This window comes from Monodelphis domestica, chromosome X (assembly GCF_027887165.1).
Source record: "Monodelphis domestica isolate mMonDom1 chromosome X, mMonDom1.pri, whole genome shotgun sequence".
Taxonomy (NCBI): domain Eukaryota; kingdom Metazoa; phylum Chordata; class Mammalia; order Didelphimorphia; family Didelphidae; genus Monodelphis; species Monodelphis domestica.
In genome coordinates this window covers 39,258,266-39,283,733 of record NC_077235.1, presented here as the reverse complement: position 1 = coordinate 39,283,733, position 25,468 = coordinate 39,258,266, and the positions used below count along the sequence as shown (strand labels likewise).

At 42.2% G+C, this 25,468-nt stretch overlaps 1 long non-coding RNA gene across 33 annotated transcripts in view; it reads left to right on the top strand.

Moving 5' to 3' along the window:
- Positions 1 to 25,468, top strand: part of LOC103098510 (uncharacterized) — a 143,087-nt gene that overhangs the window by 103,528 nt on the left and 14,091 nt on the right. For 31 of the 33 annotated variants that reach the window (XR_008914595.1, XR_008914569.1, XR_008914566.1 and 28 more), the window contains 3 exons: positions 7,003 to 7,229; positions 9,526 to 15,490; positions 20,893 to 20,977. This is a non-coding gene — a long non-coding RNA (uncharacterized LOC103098510). The remainder of the gene's footprint in view (positions 1 to 7,002; positions 7,230 to 9,525; positions 15,491 to 20,892; positions 20,978 to 25,468) is intronic. The other 2 variants (XR_008914565.1, XR_008914568.1) reach the window with 2 other exon arrangements.

The following is a 25,468-nucleotide window of genomic DNA, read 5'->3' as shown; positions in this document are numbered from 1 at the left end:
ATATAAAGGAAGGGAAAGAAAGAGGAAATTATGAGGGGAAGGAAAAAGGGAGAAGTATAAGGTGGGAGGGTCCTCAGAGGTCATCTAGTCCAACCTTTTCAGTTGACAGAAAATCAAGCTGGAGTCCAGAAAAGTTCAGTGACTTGTTCACAGGTATTGAAGATCCTAGGACTCAGGGCCTCTGTCTCCCGAGACTCAGATCTTTGCACCAAGGATGGTAATAGCTCACCGTAAAAAGAGAGGAGAGGTAGGAAATGGTTGGCAATAAGAGAAAGGAAGCTGGGCTCAGGGGATTGTGGGAATTATAAGGGAAGGAAGGTGGAGGATAGGAGAAGGATGACAAAGGGTAGAGGAAGAAACTTGGAAGGCTAGGCATGGAGAAGAGAATAAGGGAGGAAGAGGAAAGAGGAGAAAATGATGGGCTTAGGAAGAAAAAGAACAGTATAAGGTAAGGAGGGAGAGAGGGAGGAATCATCAGAAAAGGGGCAAAGGCTATAAAAATGAGGTAGAGAGCCAAAGGGATATCAAGACTAAAGAGAGGAAGAAGAAAAGGGGAAAGGAAAGAATAGGGAAAGAAAGAAAGAAAGAAAGAAAGATAAGAGTACCAGAGATATGTCACAGGAGAAGATAGGACAGGGTAACTAATCTAGGGCTCTGAACCACACACCACACTGCCCCTTTGGAGAAGGGAGTTTCTTTTTCTTTTTTGAGCTGCAGTGGGGGAAGAAGGAAGGAGAGGTGAGTTTGGCTTGGAGGAATCTGACAAGGAGAATGGTGACCTGGAAAGGTGGAAAGGCTCACCAACTAGAGCTATGTGTGATGGGATGAAAATGGAGCAGACCTGTATTTAGTATGCCCTCAAATAAAGCCCACCTCCTCTTCAAGGAGCTGCCTCTGCCCTTCTCTTGCTCTGTCTTTGGACATACCTGCCCTCTGTTCTCCCCCTGACTTGTGCTGGGCAAGCAGTCTTTCCCCTTAGTTTAGACCTGGTTCCAGTGTCAGCTCTGCTGCTATCACTGGGCTCTTCTTTATACTTTAGGACCCTGGACAGCCCATGGTTTCAGAAGCAGGAGCCCAAGTTTCTGTTGGAGGTACAGGTGGTGTGGTGTGATGGTTTGAAAGTGCCTGGAACCAGGCACGATAAGGCATATGTTCACCAATTAGAGGCAAGGGTCGTGGATGGGAACATGGTCAGGCCTAGACCTATAAACATTTGGTCAAAAACCCACTTCCCCTTACAGGTGGCTGCCCCTGCCCTTCATTTGTTCTGATTATTAATGTGCCCTCCAACCAGCTGTTCTCCCTCTGGCTTGTAGAGCCAAGCAGCCTTTCCTCTCCAGGTAGGAATATTCAGGGGTTGTAGCATCAGCTCTGCAGCTAATTGTTACTGGGTCCTTCTCTGTGTCTCAGTTCCTCCTCTGTAAAAGGAGGGCATTGGATTAGTCTGGATGTACAGGGCCCTTCATTTCTGCCTGAGATTCTAGGAGAGGCTGAGGGTCAGGCAGGGCAAATCGAGTCAAGGTCAGGAAGTCAAAGGACCACCCAGCTCTGCTTCTGCCCATGGCCACAGTACTAACCCTGATCTCACCTATTACTTCTATAGATTTCAAAGGAAATCAGGTGTCGGGAGACTGGAATAGAAAACCAAATCTGTTGGGAAAGTGTGTTGGTAAAATCCTTGTCTATGCAAAAGGGAAGACCCTTGCCTCTCAAGAAGGCAGCATTTTGAGGTAGATCCTAGGAATTGGAGTTATAGAGCAGGATGGAGTTGAAGTCCTGCTTTTGATCCTATGTGACCTAGGGCCGGGTGTTTCCCCTCTCTACCCTCACTTCCTTTTCAAGACAGAGAGTGGATATTTTGAAGTCAGAAAGACTCAATTCAAATCACTGCAGATGAATGGCTAATCTGCATAGGGGAGGACGGCAATCACAGGTTCAAAGGGTGATGCATATCTACACATCTAAGCAGTCAGTTTTATGAACTCCTGTAGGGGGAAAGTAGGGGGAACTAGGCTTGTCCTCTGAAGACAAAGCCATTTGATGACGGTCCATACTGGGAGTCCCTTTCCACTTTAGTAAAATCTTCCAGAACCCAAACTCCATTAGCACGGCCTTTGGGAAGGGATGGTCAACTCAACTCCCCAACAAGGCAGGCACCAAAGGCAGATGGCAGGGAAGGGTTGTGATTGGTTACAATGATGACAAAGCTGCGGGTTGAATAGATTTTATCATTGGGTTTCATTATAGCCCTCAGTCATTCCACCTGAAGTTTGGGACGTTCTTTGATATTTAAACTTTAGGAAGAAAAGTGACTTTTTCCCTTGAGTGACTTATATAATCATCTGAGATCATTTTTTCTACTTAAAATACTTCAAGGATTACAATCATGTCTAGTTTAGAGAAGGGCATTAATTAAGTTACTCTTTTTTATTTTTTCAATGCAAATGATTAATACAGTCGAGTTAAAGCTGATGATGTAGAACTAAGTCACTAAATGTTTAATTAGATAATTGTGCCCAATAATGACTCAATGAGCTCTGAGAAAAGTTTGCAAAGATGTTCATTTATTCAACAAACATTTATTTACTGGGCATCTATGTGAAGGGAGAGGAAGGAAAGGGGTCTTGATGGAGAAATATATATATATAGTCCCTGTCCTCTTTGGGCTTCTAGTCTGTTGGATCAAGGGTTTCTTTGTAGGTCTGTGTTGGACTGAAATTCGGAGATTCTGTGCTAATCAAGGAGGCAGAGTTCATGAGCTTACCATTTAACCAGTACATTGAAATATGTCATTTTTGTAAGCCATAACTGGAATGTAAGAAGGGCAGGAATTATTCCCATTTTACAAATGAGGAAACTGAGGATCACAGAGGTTAGGAACAACTGACGAGATATGATGATCCTGAGGATGCAAACATGAGTGACTAGAAGAATGGTGGGACCATCCTTTTATGATGAAGGATGGTAGTTTGAAATGCTGGTAAGCTTAAGTGAAGGTAAGGCTAGGGAAGCCCTGGTCATATTTGCTGTAGCAAGGAAAGGGCAAGTAGACAAGCAGTGTTTGAAGATGAGACAGAATAGTCAACGGTACAAGGTCCCCAGAGAGAGAACGAGGATAGCCAGGATCAAGAGAACCAAACCTAAGCAAAGAGAAGGGCTCTTGATTTATGAGACTGGAGCAAAAGAGAAGAAAATGAGGCAATGAGGTTAAGGAGTTTGGAGGAGTGGGAGAGGGGAAAAGAGGAGGCTCAACGCAGATGACCTCTACAGTTATACCTTCCACATCATGGCTTTCCCCATTGTGGTCTCAATATATCGGGAGTTGGCCTAATAAGTTAAATAAATAGGAATTTGGCGTAGTTGCACATGACACATGAAGGCCAGCAGACAACATCGAAAAAAATTTAGAAACTCAGAAATGAATACTTAGTCCAAAATTTACGATAAAGTATTGTAAACCCCATAAAAGAAAAAGAAAGAAAAATCAGATTTTCTGGTACCAAAATTTTATGCAGGTTTTCTAGATCATGGAGGTGCCATGCCCTCAACCTCTGTGATATGGAATGAAAAACTATTTTTAGTAGTCAAAATCCTCTGCTGAGAGGAAGAAGGGAGATAGTAAGGCTTGAGGAGACAAGGTTTAGAATAAATAGCCTTATATATAAATAGAGTACCTAGGACATGATCTGGGTTTGAACCCTGGCAATAACTGACAAGTCATGTGAACCCTTAGGTATCGGTAAAATGGGAATAATCCCTGCCTGTCTCACATTCCAGTTATTCCTCAATTGAATTCCTGCTTCCATTTTCTCTGATCACCAACATATCTTCCATATAGCTGCCAGAATCATCAAGGCACAACCCTGACTATGTTACTGTACCCTGCTAAAGAATATGCAGTGGCTTCCTATTGCCTCCATAATAAAATGCCAACTTCTCATCCTGGCATTTTGGGCCCTTATAGAATTTGGCTCTAGCTTGCCTTCTGTTGCCTGAAGTGGGCATTCCATCTCCCTCTTAGTCTCCTGGCTTCCTTCAAAGCTCAGCTCATATGCCACCAACTCCTCTATGAAGCCCCTTCCTGATCCTCCAGTTATAAGTGCTTTTTCTCCTCTCAAGTCATCATGTACATGTAGACGAGACAGCCCTTGAAATCCCAGGCCCTAATCACATAAAAGGGCATAATGAGGTGTTAAACTAATAATACAAGCTCTCCAGGTGACCCCTTTATGAAGTGTGAACAAGTCCCTTGAGGGAAATAGGAAGGCAATAGTGCCCTAAGCTGAATAGTGACAGTGTTCCCTGGGTGACCTTTAAAAGTCATTTGTCAGTCCAGGCAGAATTGAGGTTCAGAAGGCAATGCAGCCTCTTAGAGACAGAGATAGAGACAGAGAAAGGAGTTTGTGAAACATAGCCTGGACTGGAATTGTGGGCAGCAAAGGCAACCAGGACAAGGATGGAGGCAGTCTGGTGACTGGGCCTGATGAGTGCCAGAACAAATGCTAAGCTATTGAAGGAGACACCCCTAGACTACAGTACATCAGCAAGGAGTAATTCTAAATCTCCTCCCTCTCCTTGGGAAGCCTGAAAATCTTTCTTCTGAAAATGGAGGAAACTTTTTTACCTTAATTTGTTTTAAAGGTTTCATTTGTCTATACAAACAGTGTTTGTGACAAGCTTTGCAAGTGTGAGGACACACTGAAAATTCAGTTGGGAGGAATCAAATGAAGGGGAAAGCAAACTCAGAGAAGAGATTTTAAAAACCCAGGTGCTTCTCTATACTGTTGTCTCTGGCTGGGGGCTCAGAGCTTAAACATGAGAGAACAGTTTGGAAATGACCAAATAAAATAATGTTTAAAAAAATAAGAGAACATCAGTAAGATCCTTTGTTACATACAATTCCTTAAAGCAGGGAAGAACTGTTAGGTAGGCACACTTGTCTGGATGCTGTAAGTCTGGAGCAAGGTAGAGAAGTCAAAGAGGGATGCTGTATTCAAGTAGAGGGAAAGCTCCTTGAAAATAAGAATCAGGAGAGAATTTCAAAAACTAGACTGGGAGGGGACAGGTGGGTAGCTCAGTGGATTGAGAGTCAGGCCTAGTGATGGAAGGTCCTAGGTTCAAATCTGGCCTCAGACACTTCCCAGCTGTGTGACCCTGGGCAAGTCACTTGACCCCCATTGCCTAGTCCTTACCACTCTTTGGCCTTGGAGCCAATACACAGTATTGACTCCAAGACAGAAGGTAAGGGTTTTTATAAAAACAACAAAAAAAAAACTAGAGTGGGGACAGCATGGAGTTTCAAGATCAAGTTTGAATTCCAACTCTGCCACTTTCTATTTATGTGCATTGAGTCAAGGGCTTTCATTTTGGGGGCCTCAGTTTCCCAACCTATAAAATAAACAGCTTAGATGGTTTTGAGGTATTTTTTCTAACTCTAGTTCTGTGATTCTGACTAATTTTTATTTTTCATTGTTTCCTCACTATCTAGCACATTGCATGTTGTGGGGATATTGTTGGTTTGGTTCATATTGGTTGGAAAAAAGCAAAAAAAAACATTATTTAGGGGCAGGTAATATCTGCTGGTTAATCACAACTTCCCAAGTAAGTCCTCCTGGTACTGAAATAAAAGGCCAGTTGGGGGGCAGCTGGTAGCTCAGTGGATTGAGAGCCAGGTCTACAGACCAGAGGTCCTAGGTTCAAATGTGGCCTCAGACACTTCCCAGCTATGTGACCCTGGCCAAGTCACTTCACCCCCATTGCCTAGCCCTGATCACTCTTCTTCCTTGGAACCAATTGATTCCAAGATGGAAGGTAAGGGTTTTTTTTTATTTAAAAAAGGCCAGTTGGACTCCTACTCTGAGCATTTCTAACTTGGTAGGACCAGCTGCCAGTGCTTGTGTTTTCCTGACATCCTATGAGAACTTCCAGGCTCAGAGGAATTAAGGGAGGGAGTCTTTTGTGAGAAAATAACTCTGATACTTTATCACAGAAGTTTGCCACAAAATATGAGCTGTTACTTTAGAACAAACCACCCCTCATGATATGGTTTCTCCTAACATGATGATTTTTCAAGACTAATCAATGGCGCTGGACAGTATATTCCTCCAGTAGAATTTGGTTTTTCTCAAATGTCATTTTGTCTAGTACTAGTTACCGAAAATCTTGGCCTGTAAGTTACAGGATATGCCATTTCTGAGTCCCTATTTTTCTTCTTGGGTACTTAAAATGCTCTGTGACTTACCTCTTACTTATACAGAGCTCATAGAATGGGGCCTGATCCCTTTAAATCCCTTCTTTTGCTTGGCTTTGATTGCAAAAAGTGGTCAGGTTAATTGGGACAATTAAGGTGCTCCTGGGGGATAATTACCCCTTTTAGTTTCTGTGTGTGAAGAAGAAGGAGGATGATTGGCCCTGAAAATGGAGTCCCTGTGGCACACTGGGAAGGAGAATTAAAAAACACAGTGAGATGGAGCCTGGAATTAGTTTTCTCTTGTGCTTAATATAATTACTCAATAAAAGCATATAGTCTCTTCGATTTCTCTTCTCAATTCATATGCCTCCAAGGAACCTAAGAGAAAAGATTAGCTTTCTGAACCTCTCTCCTCAAAGAGGGGACTATGGAAATATGAGGAAACCGTGACTGAGGACATCTGGGAGTTCAGGGAAAATACATAAACGTTCTCCGATTTTCATTTCTTGGGGAGGGGGGTCAAGGACTGGTTATGGAGGAGGTCTGTTCAGTGTCGCATGTGGGGAGAATACCTGTTTCATGTACCCCTGCTTTTATTGGCCTTTCAATGAGGTTAAAAATGCTACTAAGACAATCTTTCCAGAACTTCCAACTCGTGACAGTATTCACTGATAATGCTTCTGTTGTCATCCTCCAAAACCAATATGTTTCATTCTTCTCTCACTCTGCAACTAGTTCTCATCTCCCTGAAAAAATCCCCATGTTCTGTACACTAGTGCTTCTCTTCTCACATGCCTCTCTTTGTATTGTAGGCATCATGGGACCATATCCTGTTGGCCCCAAAAGGAGGCTCTTGAGGTGTCCTGTCCAACTTCCTTGTTTTACCAAGGAGAAAACTGGAGCCTGAAGGAGCCAAGCAAAAAGACAAGAGGAGACTCTGAAGAGCTGATCGATCATTGGATAAGGCAGGAAATGGCCCAAAGTGGCTGGGAAGTGAACCGATGAGCCAGAGAACATCTAGAGAAGGATGACCAGAATGGTGAGAGATGATGATCCTGGGGAGTCTTAGACTGAAGAAGAGAAGTCTGCCCAAGAGAAAAGAACTAGGGGCAATGGGCAAAAATTCTAGAGAGATTTAGGTATATCGTTAGAGAAAAAAATACAACTTACTAAGAAATAGAACTATCTCAAAGGGAAGTGGGATACCTTTAGAAGTAGTGGATTCCTCTCCGATGGAAGTTTTCAAGAGGCTGCATAACCTGCCTTCTTCCAACCTTGGAGATGATCTTGAGGAGATTCCTATATGTCAGGCCTTAAACGACCTCTGTGTTCCCCTCTAATTCTAAAAAAAAAAATCTATTTTTCTGTGACTTAGCCAAAGTTACCCAGAAAGTGGGGAGCTAGGTGGTATACTGGATAGAGCTTCAGAAATGGAATCAGGAAAACTCATCTTCCTGAGTTAAAATACAGCCTCAGACACTAGCTGTGTGATTCTGGACAAGTCACTTCACCCTGTTTGCCTCAGTTTCCTCATCTATAAAGTGAGCTGGAGACGGAAATGGCAAACACTCTAGTCTCTTTGCCAAGAAAACCTCAAATGGGGTCATGGCTAAAAAGTGACAACACAGAAAGTAAGTACCATTTCTGGAATTTAAAACAGTTCTCACAACTCCCACATTACTTCTCTCCAAAGGTGTAGAGAGGTTCAAATGAGTTGATTCAAGATATTTAGAAACCTTTGACAAACCTTAAAGCATTTTATTAATTCCAACTATTTTATTATTGTTGTTGTTATTTTTATTTAGCTTGCAGTTACCAGGCCTCAAGTCTAGTGATGGCATCATTCCCTGCCTCTTCTACTGTACTTCTGCTGAGTGTGCTGGCAAATGTTTACATACCAGGCTCTCTGGGGGGAGGTGAAAATGTAGACATATGTTTTCTAAAACCTTTATCTTCTGACTAAGAATATTAGTTCCAAGACAGAAGAGTGATAAGGGCTAGGCAATCGGATTTAAGTGACTTGTTCAGGGTCAGTCAGCTTGAAATTGTTTGAGGCCAGATTTGAATTCAGGACCTTCCTTCGTCTAATCCTGGCAGTATCCACTAAGCCTCTTAGCTGTCCCTTACACATACTTTTACATTTTATCTGCATTATGAACACTTCCTGAAGTCTAATTAATAACGTATTAAATTAAGTTCTGACTTATAGCAATGCTGATTTTTGAGGTGTAAATTCTCACGATGAAAATTTAACAATCGGCTTTCTCAAGTCCCTTCTAGCTGGCTTCAGAATACCCCACCTCTTCCTCTGAGAGTATTTGAAGTCTATTTTGGGAAATCACTCTTTTAACTTTGAAATTCCTCTTTAATAGCTATTGTGGGTTGTGGTCTCTAGTCAATGAAGTGATATGTCATCAAATGAAGACTTTTTGGGTAATTCCAACACTTGTGAAACAAGGGCTTCATTCACCAAAGTCCTCCTCAAAGACTCTCCCAGTGAAGCTAGGGGGGGCTCTAAAGAAGGACCCCATAATGAACCACAGCCATCTGCATTGTCATCTAAGACTTGGAGGCTCAACCTCTGAGCAGTTTTCTCAGGGCAGTTCATGTAGATCATGGAGGAAGCTATGCCCTCTGGGACTTTAGTAGAAGTTCCCGCACCAGGGAAATCTCCTCGCTGTTGAAGTATTGCAGAATTATAATAAGCAAGTCACTAAATTGTCTGCCTTGATGGACTTCTTTATGCAATAGATCATTTCCTTCTAACTAGCTGATAATTAATGTTGCAAGTTAGGTGAGAGAAAAATGCTGTTATTATTATCATCCAAACATTCCCCTTCTACTTTTTAATTAAGAGGTAAGGAGGCTGAAGAGACCGTGCCTTCCTGGCTTTTGGAAAACTAACATGAAAAGCATGTACTCACTGATTATAACTGTAACCACATTAAAACATAAGATCTCTTATTAAAAAAGAATTTGGAGGAACGTAAAAGTTTAGAGTTTAATATTCACCGAGTTCCTTTTTTCTGTAAACTTGCATAACCTCTTATTTAAAAAAGAAAACTTTACTAAAAAAATCTCCACACATTAATGGTAACTAAAAGATCAGCCCAAATATCAGCAAGATATAGAGGAAAGCAGTGCAAGCCTAAATTCCAGTGTACTTACTAGTTGTAGGACTATCGGCCACATCACTTAATCTCTCACAGCCTCGGTTTTCTTATCTGTAAAATGAAGATAATAATATTCATACCACTTAACTCAAGGTTGTTATAACATCATTCGCCATCAAGCACTATATAAACATGAGGATTTTTTTCGTATTTCCCCAATAGCTTTTGAACTTCATGAATGTGAGGACCCTTTCCATCGTCAAAGATCACAACCGCCCCAGAAGATGGTCTGCTTGAGTAGACATGGCCAAAAATATTCATCCTCCAGTAGCCAGCCTCCTGGGAATAAGCTTTCACAAACCAAGTCGATCCCTTGAACTTTAGTCCGTTGGTTGGCCCACACATAAATTCTTTCCATCTTGGTAGATCTTGACATGGTTTAGCATGTATGTTCTTCTAGCATCTAGGAGGATGCCAGTGGGAAGATTATTATGTAATGCCTCATGGTTCCACTGACTATGACAAAGAACATGCAGGTATGTGATTGCCCTAAAGAACATGAAAGATTTAGAGGTTTAAAGGAACACAAACAGTGATAGAACCAAGTCTCTTTTGTTGAGTATCCTGGAGACAAGGGATACGGAACACACACACACACACACACACACACACACACACACACACACACACAACTGGTTCAGAGTTTGATAACCCTTGACTTGGCTTCACGAGACTGGACAAGATGATTTCTCGTAATTGATCCAACATTGATGCTATTCCAGCTGACCGTGCTGCTAACAGCATGCTCCTTTTGTCATTGTGTATTAATAAACCTTGATTCAGTGCCTCCTGTATGCCCAGTGCCATGCTGAGTCCTACAAGGGACCACATAGATATGGGGCATCTTTGAGGATTATATAGTCTTTTTCAGGGTGGCTTTGGAGGAGGACTAAGAGATACCTCTATAATATTTCGTGTATAGCCACTTCTCTCCTTTCTCACAGCCACTATCCTCATTCAGGTACCTATCACATCTGGCCTCAACTAATACAAAAGCTCCCTAACTAAACTCCTGGCATGCAGTCTTGCCTGGCCTCTCTGGGGCTACTTTCTCTCTTCTCCTATCCATTCTCCACATAGTTAACAAGTTCATCCTTCTAATGCCCAGGTATAATCATGTGTCTCCCATGCTCCAGTACCTTCAGGGAATGCCTTATTGCTTCTAGAGTAAAATATAAACACCTTAGCCTGGTGCTGAAAGCCCTACTGCAATTAGAACCAACTCTCTACTCTTCTTCAGCAGTCACAGGTCTACTTGCTGTTTTGAGCCCATTTAATTCGATCTCCTGCCTCCATGGCTTTGCCCAGGCTCCCCCTATTCCTGCAATGGTATCTCTGCTCACTTTTACCTCTTGAGATCTCCAGTTTTTGGTGGGGTTTAACTAATGGGCCATCTCCACCACAAGGGCTTTCCCGATCTCCCCAGTGCTCATGACCTTCATACACAATTACATCACATATCATCTGCATATGCACATCTTTGTGAAAATGGTTTCATCTAAGGGCTGAGACTGCATCATCTTCCTCTACATGTGCCAAGCTTTTAACATAGTTCCTTTTCTCACAGCAGACACAAAGTAAACACTTGTTTGAACTGAATATGAGACAAAGTATACATGGCAGCTACTCTGTCTGTATATAGGAGTATACTTGGTCATGGAGGAGAGAGGGCTTAGATAAGCTGCCATGATCCTTGCTTTCAGTGAGCTCACAATCTAACGGGGAAAAGATGCATTCACTGCGAAGTGCATTGGAGAGGGATCAAACAAAGGGCTATGTGAGGGCCATGGGGGGTGGAGGAAGTCATTACCTATAAAGTAAATAAGAAAGAATTTGTGGAGGAGGTGGCAAGAGAGCGATTTGGACTGGAGAAATGGGGGAAAGCCTTGTTGACCAGATCTGACTTCAGGGTTTATTTAGAAGAGCAAAGAGAAAGGTGAACACTGTGCAAGGGGCATACCGTGTGCAAAGAGAGGTGTGTGGTAGGGGTGAAGAAATGTTGAGAAAAATGTGTCCTGTTCTACTGAAATCCTACTAAAGTACTTCATTGTGGAATTGGGATGACCCTAGACTCTTGGGACACACACTCTAACAGGACCTTCCAAGTTGGAAAGACTTCAAGTAAAAGTCAGTCAGGAGACTACCATACTGTAGTGAAAGGTTTATACTGGGAAACTATAGCAGATAAGGTGGGATGGTTTAGTGGAAGAAGCACTGGACTGTAAGAAGACCTCACTTCTAGTCCTGGTTCTGCCATCTGGGTGATCTGAGAGTAGTTGTTTCTCTAAACTTTGATTTTCTGCTCTCTAAGATGAAAATAAGAAATGGCTAAATCAAGAAGTGAAAGGAACTTCTATGGCCATAAAGGTCAAATACCTAATTTTTAAGATGATGAAATTGAAACTCAGAAGAGTAAATAGAATTGCACAGGTACTCAGGTAGAATTTGAATCCAGGTCCTCTGTCTTCAGGAACAACTTTTTTTCCAGTGGATTCTACTACAATAGTACACATTATACATTATCTCTTTTACTGAGTAGTTGTGAAGCTCAAATAAGATTATGTATGTGAGAATGCTTTATATGGCAAGTACCATAATTGTTATGAAATAGTTTTTTCTGCAATTTAGTCTAGCCTTTCTAAATGCTGGGTGTACCCTTATTTGGGGTACTACATTAGTCTTGAAAATGAAACTCTTCTAGGCTGCATCACAGACAATGACAAATCTCTGGCATGCAAGGCTCAAAATGGCAAAAATGAGAGAGAAACCAATTTAATAGGTAGTAAAATCATGATCATATTATATATGCATAACACATATAATATATGCAATAATATACTACATGTATAATTTTCCAAAGGTTAGTAGTAGCTTGAAAAACTATTAAGTGGAGTGGAACACAGGGAATGCTCTAGACCAGTGATAGCAAACCTTTTAGAGACTGAGTGTCCATACTGCAATATTCTAGACAGAGGAGGGAAGAAGCACTCACATTGAGCTGCTGGGCAGAGAAATATCCTCACGTGCACATGAAGAGGGGAAAGGGAGCAGCCCCCTCTGGCACACTCTGGCATGTGTGCCATAGATTTGCCAACATGGTTCTAGACTAATTTAGTCTCCAAAAGGCTTCCATCCTGCCTCTGATACCACCAAGCTTTTATACCAGGGACAGGTCACTTCTCAGGACCTCAGGTAGCTCCAGAATCTGTATCAAGATCACACAAATTTTCCCCACTGATGAAACCATTCACAGAGCCTTTTCACCAATGGCTTGGCCACCAGTTGATGAATTTTTTTGACCATAATATCTCACAAAGACCATCTATTAAAACCAAGAGGAGTGATGATCTACTAAATGGAAGAAGTAACCAAACAGCAAAGAAATCACAGATCCTTGAAGGGTAAGAAATCTTTAGAACTATACACAGGTGATGTCAAAAAGTAAATATTTTGCTTGAAGTATAAGTTTTTTGGTTCAATCTTCTCTGCTCAAGAAGAATACCTAAAGAATCGATGGGTAAGTATATCAAAGTAATGGTTTAATCTTGAATTAGGAATTTTAATAATAGTGTCTTAATAAATCTCTAAATATATATGCAAAAGCTCCTTCTAGTCATTTTATCTTAAAAAGTGAATTTTATAGTCTTTTCCTGGAAATCCTAACAGATTTAAGAACCCAGGGGAATATTAAAAATTAAGGCATAGAAGAAATATGTTTTCCAATTATTGTTAATATTAAAATCTTCTCAAGTTAATTGACGGAAAACCCATCACTTAAAATGTTATAGTTTCACAGAAGTAGCTTCAGCTCCACTGGATGGTTATTCACTTCATTAGAGCATGAGGCCAAAATGGCAGCTTTGATCCCTGTAAGGGCCAGCTTGTTTGCTCTGTGCTTTGGCCATAAGTGGTATTTCCAAGCCTGGCCAATTATTTCAGATTTTCTTCGTTTTGGTCTTTCTATTTCAAGCCTGTTTCCATTCTGATAGAACCTCTATATAGGTACCAAAGTGATTTTCCTAAGGCCATTCTAAACATAACATACACCTTTCATCCTCCTCCCTTAATAAACTCCCATGGCTCCCTATGGCATCTAGGATCCAATATAAACTCCTCTGTTTGACAATTCAATCTCTTCAATCTCTTAGCTTGCCTCCAACCTATCTTTCTAGTCTTTTACTCAACTGTTCTCTTCCTCGAACCCTATGGTCCAGCCAAACTTGCCTACATACTTCTGCCATACAACTGCCTGTGCCCCCCACCTTAGTGCCATGCCATTGGCAGCCCCCCCCCTTGCCTAGAATGAACTTCCTTCTTATATCAACCTCTTGATACTTCCATTTTCCTTCTAGGCTTATCTGAAGCAACACTTTTAAAATAACTCTTACCTTCCATCTTGGAATCGATTCGAAGTATCAGTTCCAAGGCAAAAGAGAATTAAGGGCTAGCTAGGCAATTGGAGTTGAGTGATTTGCCCAGGGTCACACATCTAGGAAGAGTGTGAGGTCAGATTTGAACCCAGGACTTCCTGAGTCCAGGCAGAGTGCACTGAGCCACCTAGCTACCCCTGAAGCATTACTTTCTATACAAGACCTTCCCTGGTGTCTGGAGCTACTAGTTATTTCTTTTCCCAAACTACTGTTTTCATCTTATATGTGTTTATGTATGTATATGCTGTCTCTCCTGTTAACATGTATGCTTCTCGAGGGCAGGGACTCTTTATCTTTTGTTTTTATATCCTTGGCACTTAGCACAGTAACTGGCCTACAGTAGGCGCTTAATAAATGTTTGTTAATTGTCCAAGGGAAAACTCAGTCAAAAAGGGAAATGGGCCAAGTGAGTGAAGATGGTTCTGTGGGGAAAACAATTCCAAGCACACACCTGACCGATGACCAGGCAGTTGCAATATCTTTGGATTTTAAAGATCAAGAACAATCCCACTTTTGTAAACCAAGTTCATGGGAGCTCTATGAAGCACACAAAGCTTGTGACTTGGCCAGCAAGTGTAAAGAGCGATTGGGATCCAAGTCTTCTGGCCTCCAAGTCCATTATATCAGGCCCTCTCTGTTACAAAGTGAATACAAAAGACCAGATTCCATTATGTTTCTATAGTGTATCTGAGTTTCCAAAGCATTTTTATATCCGTTACTTCATTGAATTTTCCCAACCAACCTGTGAAATAAGAACAGGAATCCCAGCCCTGCCACTGACTACTTTTGTAAATCATTTAAGCAAGTCATTTGCAAGACATTTAAGCAACATTTTCTCCATTTGCAAGATGATGGGATTGGATGAAATGTCCTCTAAGCCCCCTTCTAGTTTTAGAACCTATGGTGATTATTGTCTCCATTTTACAGATATGGAAATAGGGTTGCAAAAACATTCAGTTGTTGTTCAGCCATTTTCAGTTGTGTTCAATTCTTTCTGCCTCTATTTGGAGCTTTATTGACAAAGATAATGCGATGGTTTGCTGTTCTCGTCTCCAGCAAATTTTACAGATGAGGCAAACAGGGTTAAGTAATTTACGCAGAGTTATTTGAGTTTAGGAAGGGGAGTCTTCTTGACTCCTGGCCCAGGTCTCTATCCACTGTACCACCTGGATGCCCCAAAAGGGCTAGAAAAGACTTAATCATAGCTAATAATTGGTGGATGCAAGAGTGCTACACCCTACTGTCTTCTGCCTTCAAGTTCCCTGCTCTCTCCACTGTATCACACTCCCCCTTTGTATTGCTCAGTCTTATTGCCCTTTAAGATTGGAAGGTCTTCTTTAATTGGTATGAAAATAACTTTATTCGTAAACATTACAGGCTGTGCTACCATTTTCTAAGGTGTTATAACCAGAGGTTTTTTAACGCCTGTGAAAAGCACTGATCATGTGCGTGTGTGTGTATGTGTTGTGTGTTGATGGCATTGTACTCAAGAGTCAACACACAAAGCTTTCCACTGCAGCTTCTTTCTCCCCAGGATTCAGACCTTCAATCAGTTTTGTGTACGTTGATTTTTCATGTGAAGATATTTCGGTATTCAACCCATTGCTACTTCTTTCCCTGCCAACATCCATAGCAACAGTTACTTCTTTGGAGCTAAAATAAGTTTGATATGAGAGCCTCAACTGGAGTTTTGACAGGTAGGTAAGAAAAACAGATCAGTGAGTATTTTACACCCACTAGCCTATAAAATAATCATTTTTTATAAAAATCATTGCATTTTTACTGGCTTGTCCTCGATAATGACATTCCAGAAAGATATCTCAATGGATCGACAGCCTGCATTACCAGGTGACATCAATGTTTGAGAGTTCTGAACTGGCCTCCCGGTATTGGGCAATGTTGGTCCAGAGCTCATCCTCTCCATCCTCCACAATGAATATGATGATTTGCTGTCAGAGACTTTCAACATTGCTCCATGGGCACCAGTCTAGAGGAGAGGAAAGGGACCTTCCATGTAATGGTGCCGCTGAACGGGGAATAAATCGCTTTTCAGTCCTCGATTTTCCTCTGGGATAATGCTGTCCCCATTGCTATTTTGCTGCTTCCACAACTCTAAGCAGAAACAGCTAATGCAACTCCCCAAGCCCATTCTCCCAGGGGAATACCAAGAATAATGATCATAACAACTTAAGTTTCAGTGGCCCTTTGTGAGTTAGCATCTCACAGTAATCCTCTGGGGAAAGTAGTGCAAGTATTATTGGACCCTTTGTAAAGATGAGGAAATTAAGGCCCACAGAGCTTCTAACGTAGAAGACCTAGGGCTTTAAACCTAGGCCATAGAACTCCAGAATATCCGAGGAGGAAGGGGCTCCGGAGGCCATCGACTCCAACCTGTACCTTAGCAAGAATGCCTTCTGCAGCATCCCCACCTAATGACCATCAGATGTTTTATCCTACGAGCTCCAGGAATTGGATACCACAATTACCTACAATTAGCCCATACCACTTTGGCATGGGTCTTATACTTACCAATTCCTACCTGCTCTCCACCTCTGTCATCATCACTGAAGCAAAATCTGCCTCTCTGCAACTCCACTATTGCTTACAACACCTGCAATGGCTCCCCCTGCTTCCAGGAAGACCAACTGATAGGGTCAATACTCTGTGTCAACAGAACTACTGTTGGCAAATCCAGTAGATGAAAGGGATTTTCCTAAAATGCCAGCAATGGCATACCCAACAATCCCTCTCCCAGCCCTGCTTCACACACAGATACACCCACTAAACCCCAGTGGCTCCCTATTAGCCACAGGATCAAATACAGAATCTTCTGTTGGGTATTTAAAGCCCTTTGCACCCTGGCTCCCTTCCAACCAATATAGTCTTCTTACACCTTCCAGTCTTCCATGAACCCTGCAGTGCAGTGACTCTGCCCTATCAGGTGTTTCTTTTCCTTTGCAGTGCCTGTCCTCCATAGCTAGAATGCTCTCCCTACTCACCTTGGCCCTGTGGCCTCACTGGCTTCCTTCTAAACTCAACTCAAATCCCACCTTCTGTAATTGGTCTTTCTCCCTGCCACCATCACCACCACTCATGCCCATGCTCACAAGCACCCTCAGGAACACACACACACACATACACACACACACACACACACACACACGCACACGCACACACACACAGCCTTCTATCTGCACTGTATATGTTTTTTATGTATGCAGTTATCTATTGTCTGTATATTGTAACATTCCTCCCTGAGGGTAGGAACCCTATCTTTACCTTTCTTTTTATTCCCAACTCTTAGCATGATGCCTGGCAGATGGTAAGCAATGGAATGCTTGTTGATTTTCCTCAGTAGCAGCCCACCTCTCTGGACCTAAGTTCCTTGATTAACCAGCTTATCAAATTCCTCCCACTGAGACAACTAGATGGCTCAGCAGATAGAGAACCAGGCCTGGAGACAAGAGATCTCAGGTCCAAATCTGGCCTTAGCCACTTCCTAGCTGTGTGACCCTGGGCATGTCACTTAACACCCACCGCTAAGCCTTTATCATTCTGCTTTTGAACCAATACATTGTGTCAACTGTAAGACAGAAGGTAAAGAGTTAAAGGTTTTTTTAAATTCCTCCCACTTCCAACCTCTTTACTCTGGGACTGGATATCATTGCCTCATGTCTACTCATAAGGAACAACAATTACTACAAGTAATCCTGTTTTACTTTGGGTCCAAGTAAGCTAAGGCATCACTTAACGTCCCAATGAGGGATTCCTCTTCTCAAGGGCAATGAGGAGGGGCAAAAACCCTTCCACACCAATCAAAAACAAAGTGCTTCAAGGGGACAGAAAACCAAATCCAACAACAGGACAGAGCTGGGGGACCTTCCTGCTCGATTCAACTTAAAAGGTATGTAGAGAAGGTTGAATTCTCAGGTTTAAGGGAAGGAAGAAGGAGGATCCCAGGCCTCCTCCCCCACCTACTGTGTTGAGACTCTGGGGATTGGTGAGATCTCAGGGCAAGGGCTCCAGCCAGGAGGGAGTGCCTTGCTGCCACAGCTGTGGAAGGCTTAGGGCTATGATCACAGCCGGCAGGGAGGCAGCTGGAGGAGAGGGGCAGAGAGGAGGGCAGCCTGGTAGCAGCCACCACTCTCTATCTTGGGCCTCCTCAAGGTTTTTATCTCAGGGCACATCCAGCTCCACAAATCAGCCCCACCTGGCTTAATCTAGTCTATGGATAGGGCAGATAAGAAGCCTTCAGAAGGCAGGGAAGCTCAATCTCCAACACCCCTCCCCCATGGACTGTGCTGAAAATCTTGCTGACTTAGATACCTGGGTGAAGGCTACAACTGTGACAGAATACCTTGATAACATGGCAGGAAGCCTAGGGCTCTGACCAAGGCAGCCAGCAAGGAGGTGGCTGGCAGAAAGGAAGAGGGAGGAGGATGAGGATAACTCTCTTCAGCCTCCACACCTTTACCTACATCTTCAGCTTCTGCCAGCTAGGGAAGATCTGACCTCAGGGCTCATTAATACTCCATCAGCCTAATCTAGTCAATCAGCAGAGCAGAGAAGAAGGACCTTCAGGACAAAATAGCTCAAACCCACAGATGGAGCAAATAAACCAAGGAGTAAGATTATAGCCAATGACAGGGAAGAAAGAAGGGGCAAATATGAGTAAACAACAGAAAAAGAAAAAAGAAATTACAATTGACAGCTTCTGTCCAGGTAATGAACAAAGAGCAAATGGAACAGAGGAGGACCAAGGAACACCAAGCATAAATACAGAAACTCCAGCGTATTGGATAAGGGCTTTTGAAGAACTCAAAACATAATTCAAGGGCAATGAGATTAAAGGGATCATTGTAACAACCTGTCCAGAGAGGTGACCTGATGGACTCAGTCTGTGGCAAATTCTTGGAATAACTTCTTAAATGCTTGAAACAGCTGTTTCAAAACATGTTTATCTGCATTTCCCTCAATGTTGATGAGAATTACAGAATTTTGAGCTGGGAGGGCTCTTACAGGTAACTTCATCTACTACCTCCTATTTTAGAGGGGAGAAAACAAAAGTCCTAAAAAGAGGAAGTACTTTGTCCTATGAATTGATGTTAACACTGAGAAGAGGGCCCAAGCATGGTGATTTCTAATTTAATGTTCTTTCCTCTATATCATGCTTCTAGGCCCACCCTACCTCAGTCTCCACCTCTGCCACAAGCATGTCCTGAGGGTTAGGGAATGTTCTAGAAAATCTCAGTTCAGTCATAGAGCAGAGCCAAACCTGGGCCAGCAGCTATCAATAGTGAGTCCTTATTGGTGTTCTACAGGCCAGCACTTGGGGCAAACGGTCTTTGTGAGTATAGTCTTGAATCCACAAGAGGTACCAGAGGGGGCTCACATAAGATATGCTCCATTGGTGGCCCTCCCTAAATAGCAAGTGGACCTAGGGGGACAGAGTCAAGATGATGGCTTAGAAGCAGCAAAGGTCAATTCCTCAGTGAAAACCCTTCTAACACCAATCAAAAACAAAGCACTTCGAGGGGAACAGAAAACCAAATCCAACAACAGGACAGAGCTGGGGGACCCTCCTGCTTGATTCAAGTTAAAAGGTATGCAGAGAAGGTTGAATTCTCAATGTTTAAGGAAAAGAAAGATGGAAAAGTTCCAGGGCCACTCCCCCGCCTACTGTGCTGAGACTCTGGTGGCTGGTGGGATCTCAGGTGAGGGCTCTAGCCAGGAAGGAGTGACTGTCTTGTTGCCACAGCTGTACCATGCTCAGGGCTCTGATCACAGCTGGCTGGGAGGCAGCTAGAGGAGAGGGGCAGAGAGGAGGACAACCTAGTCTCAGTCTTCAGCTACCACTCCTAAATAGTAGGTGGCCTGGCAGAGCCCAAATATCCAGGCTACCATAACTGGTATATTTCTCTGTGTAAATAGAAACAAAGGTCACTAAACTGTACAAAAGGATCCCTGCAGGTATATACCAACTTAGAAAACCACATTAACATCCTCAATGCTCTACTGTATTTTTATCTTTTGTTAAATTTTTCCCAGTTACATTTCCATTTGGTTCTGGCACACCATGCAGTGTCATGGGAAGCCAGTGGCCCCTGGGCTGCTCATTTGGAATCTCTGCTGAAGAGTCTTCTTTGCTCATTCCTCCTCAATTCAATTAACAAATATTCATTAAGTACCCACTGTGTGGAAGGCACTGTACTCCTTTTTGCACTTATTTGCTTTCTGATAACAGAATTATGGTGGCCATTTTTAGGGACCGCATACTAGCACCATTGGTTGCTGCCCACTCTTTCTGAATATTGGCTAATTGCTGCTCCTACAAAAGAAGCAGGGGTTCTTGGTGTACCTGCTTCCTTCCACTCTCATACTTTGACTCCCTGACTTCCCTTGTTGTACACTCAAAAGTGTCTGCTAAATCGAATTGATTTGACTTGGCAGGGGATGAGGAAAGAATCATCCCAATGTGTCATCAGCATTTATTGTACCTTGTGTGCTATAAAGGAAGTAGAAGGTGCATTTGTCTTCAAGGAGCTTAGAATCTAAAATAGAAAACAAGACAAACACTGGGGAGTACATGGCAGATCTATAAATGTAAAGGTAATATCTTAAGATATTTCCTTATGTGGTGCCTATAATACCTGAGATTAGGGCTGTCAGGAGCTTGCTGAGGGTGGGCCCTGCCATCTTGCATACCACAAGGGGGATGAATACTCTGCATGAAAGTAGATCATCAGTCTGTATGGAGTTTTTGTTCCTGTGCTCCAGAATTGGGAGATGAGGTCGACATACCCCTAGAGATTCTCCCAGAGAGGGCAATGGCCCCTAAGGACTCATTCTCATCCTTCATGTCCATATGGCCACAGAGTCTCCCAGCTACAGGCCAGTGATTCTCCCTCCCACCCCAGCTGAGTATGACCTCATTTCTGGGAGAGATTCTAAGAGCCATTACAAAAGGAGGCTGTTCTCCCCCAATGAGCTCAGGGTACAAGTGGTCCCCAGCAGGCAGTGCAAGGAAGAATATCATAGATGCAATTGTTTATGAGTATGAGGGGGTCTAGCTAAAACTAACCTTTTATGTTACTAATAGAGTTCTACCATGAGAAAGCCATCAGTTTTCAGCTGCTCCAGGTGAATATTTGCCATATAAAGAGGACAACTGGCCAATTCTTTTGGTAAGTTGCTGTAGTTCATTTTTTTGGTAAATAAGTGTCCCTATTACTGAATCTATTACTCCAGCTGGCATTAATGAACGGCAGTTTCCATAGAAAAGGCAGATAATGAATGGAGATACCATCTGAATTTCCTCTTAGTTCTTATAACTCTTCCCTAAGAAGTACTCAGGTTACAAGTCAGGGCAAAGTGGGGTATTTCAGAATGCTTTTGGCTGTTGGCTGAACTGCCAGAAAGCTGTAGCTTTCAAAACTGAATGTCAAAAATCCCTTTACTCTAAAATCATCTTACAAAGGGGGAGATTTGACAAAGAGAATAGTAAAACATCCAATATCATGGCCCAGTTTGAGTGGTAGGTCTCCACATAGGGAGGTCCTCTGGTTTTGAACCCATGCATGCCCTCATTTTTGCCAATAAAGATTCTGCCCTAGGCCATGAGCCTCTGGGTCTCAAGTTCTCTGAGAATCAGCATTTTCTCTGAGATAATCTGGTCCTGATAGGGGCTATTACCCTGCCTGCCCCTCTGGACTTGGGCTTTCTTCCTATCTTTTGCTCTGAAGAATTCCCTTCTCTAGCTGGATGAAACTCGGCCAACTAACACAAGATTCTGTCCTACTTCGGTCCTGTGTGGCCCTTTAACCTCTAAAAGACACCTGCTGCCACCACCTATCTAGTGTTCTCATTCCTGCCAAGTTCTCACATATTTCAAGCCACAAAGGGATTTTTTCTAGTACTTATTTACAAGGGAAAGGGTATGTCCAGAAATGACATAAGGAATCTAACAATTTCCCTAGGCAGTCAGACTAAGTGTCTGCAAGCTTCCTAAACTATCCTAACTCCTTAACATTCTTCTAGGCTGAAGCAGTACACCATGATTCCCCCTAGGGCCCCAAAGTATCTTGCTCCCATCTGACCCCAAAGAAGAAAGGCTTCTTTTTTTCCGCCCAAAATACCCCTCAATGAATCTGGCCATGTCCTAACCAGGCACTGTGGACATAAAGTTCATTCATCTGGGTTGCAATCCCATCCCCACCCTTAGCAATCAGTCAAGCATTTATTAAGCAGCTACTATGCGCCAGGCACTGTGCTAGACTCTTAACTAATTAGCAAGTCTCAGTGATTGATGATGGGCTTTTGCAGCTCCAACTACACATCTCGCTGAATCATTAACTAATGGCCATTTCCTTGACCATAGAATGAGTTCCCCTGGAGCCTGGATACATTCTTTAGACAGATAATTCTTGATCCCAAAGATACCTTGGAGGTATCCTCCAAAAAGCCACCTAGATCCCCTTTCATCCCAGTGCTTCCCAATCTCTTGGCCTGGTATTGGCTCCTGCGGTGCTCAGGATAAGCTTCCCCTACAAACTCTGCTAGAAATGGCAACAGTTCAGGTGGATTTCAAGTCAGCTAACCAATGTGTAAGATGAGTGCTTTCTTAAGGTCTGAAGAGCGGTATTGTAGCCACAGAGAATAGAGGATCCTGGAAGGGATTGCTTTTTTTGAGATTAAAGTGATAGGTTACACTTAAAAAGATGACTGGCGACCACCAATGAGTAACTTTTTCAGCATTTGTAATAGATTTGCAGTAAGACTACTCCCGTGCTCTAGATATAGCTAGCCAAAGTGGAGGGGTGGGAGGGGAACTGGTGGCCCTAAGGACTGACCTCTTTGGATTCTGAATCTATGAACTTGGCCTTATCGCATCATAGGATTCAAAATGCAACCAAATTAGACCCCAAGACAAGAATAGCAATGTCTCAGTCAGTCTTTGTCCTTTGATTGATCCATGATTTCATCAGCATGTGTAACTCTCTCCACCAGTGAAGATTGCATTCCTTCCATGACTTCATATCCTGTGTGATTCTTGTCTGTGCCTTTCTAAAAATTCTCCAAAGAGCATCTGTTTAACACACTGGATGCCTTCCTCTGGTGCTTTTAATCTATTAGAGATATTAGTGCAACTATAGGTCAATTTTCACTCCATTATCAGTGCAGTTAAACTCAAAGAGAAACCGAGTACAGGACATAAAGATCCCTGGAGGCACACACTACCTTAGAAAATTACACACTAACATTAGTTGTGTTCTATGGCATTTTTTATTTATTTTGTTAATTATTTCCCAATTACATTTCCATGTGATTGAGGGCAACACATGTTGCTTGTGGCCCCATATTTGATCCTTCTGTTCTACATAGCCTGCCCACTTCTTTTTTCTAGTCATGTAACTATCTGATGATATCTTTTATACTACTTCTCTTGTATAAGTCACTGTGGGAAGGATGCTATGATTTTCACAACATAAAACATTGAAAAACAATAGGTTATTAGTGATAAAAAAAAGTTGGCTCCTGGGAAATCCTCAAAAGGTTGCCTCAATTTTCAAAATGCCATCTAAGCCATCTCCTCCTCCTTCTCACCCCTGAGCCCAACTCATTGTCTCTCTGATCTGTCTTTCCAAGATACTCTCATGAATCAGCTAACTCACTGGGCCCACCAACAACATTTAACTGAATTGAATTTTATTTTCACACTTTGGAGTTTTATGTATTTCAAAACTAGAATGACTCATTGGAAATGGAAGTATTATATTAATTAATTAATTGCTATCAGAACATTTCTTTAATCTAGAAAATCAGAGAGCCACTTTTATGGTAATACATTTTAAAGCTCAGAACGAAGCACAATTTCTGACTTCCCTGCCCAAGGGATCGCCATGAATCCTCGTATAGCTAAAGCATCTCCACCATTCCTACAGCTTCAAACAATGATGTTGTCTTTAAATTTCTCACTCTGATCCTGTCAAAGTAGCTATATAAACCAGCAAGCAGCTAAATTCAGCTATTTCCCTCCCCCACACTCACACCCACATCATTACCAGGATCAAAGGATCAAAGCCAACTCAAAATATGACTAGCTTTTTTGTCTCGGGAAAATTAGTTGTCAAAAAAAAGAATCAGTGAGGAGGCTGGATAATCATCAGATATTAGCACAAATAAAGTTTTGCTGGGCCACAGATTGGGTTTCTGTCCTCCCCTGTACCACTCTAGCCAAGTTTATAAGTGCTTGATAATTTGGAGAGGATGGCAACTCCTTAAACCATCTTCTAGGATTGAAGGAGGCCCACAAAACTATCTAATCTCACGGAGGGAGCCCCCCGTACCATGACATTGTATATCCTTGATGAATTAAAGTCTCCATTTTTTATTTTGACAAAATTCTAGTCTTGTGAATAAGTGACAAAAGGGAATTGTTTACAGAAACACAATCTTAAAAGAACCTCATATATTTCTCATGTTAGAAGGAGGGAGGAAATTTCCATCCATGACCTTTTACTTCTTTGGTATGGGATCTCCCTGCACTAGTGCATGTGGCAAAGCTTCTAGAATTGATACTCTGAGGGAGTTGCCCAAAGCTCTGAGTTGACTTGACGTGCCTAGAGTCATATACCTAGTAAGGGTCTGAGGTAGCATTTGAACTGAGATGACTTCCTGTCAGGGATATTTAAATATCGGAAGATAAGCTTACCTTTGATTTGTTCATTGGGGGCACATCAAAGCTAGGAGTTGGAATTTTGGAGGCAATAAGAACAAACACAGCGAATTTAAGACTAGACCCAGGATAATGATTAAAGTGATCAATTTGGGAATCAGAAAAACAAGAGTTCAAATCCTGCCTCAGACACTACCTATAAGATCCTGGGTAAATCATTTAATGTCTCTTGGCCTTATTTTCTTCCTATGTAAAATGAAGGTTGGACTAAATCAAAAGTGTTAAACACACATCTCATCGATCACATGTGGCCCACAAAACTCCCTAGTACAGATAGAAGCAAATTAAAATGTCATTAGGAAATAGTTAATAAAATAAATAAAAATACAATAGAGCATAGATAATGTTAATATGTGGTTTTCTAAGGCATTGTGTTGCATTTCTATTTCAATTTGACACCACTGGACTACCTAATCTTTGGGGTCCCTTCTGGCTCTAAATCTACGATACTGTGAAGGTTGTTTTTTTCTTTTTTTTAGATATACTGTGAGATGGATCCTCTGGGAAGAACAAAATTAGCTGTTTAAAAGGAATCAGCCCATATCAGGAGGCAGTGATTTACACTGAACACTTTACTAGTGTAGCTAACATAACAAAAATACTTGCCATAACATTTTCTGTTTGGAAACCATTCAGTGGAGACAGGGCTAGTTCTTGACAAAATGGTAAAGGGGGAAGTTTGTTTTTATTGCCCCTAGCTTTTCTGGAGGTGGCCCCTGTTTCCCTCCTTGACTGCACTTTCCCAAACCCTTCCGGACCCCTTCCTAGTTCTGTCACTTCAGGCCACCTGGGCCCTCTGCTCCCTAAGTTCCTCTACCTGGAAATGGAAAAGGATCTGATAATACTCATTTCAACTTCTCTACAAATTAATTTCAGTTTATGTGTTTCCACTTTGTGGCATTTGTATTCCCAGCATGTAGCACAATGCCTAGCACAGAGT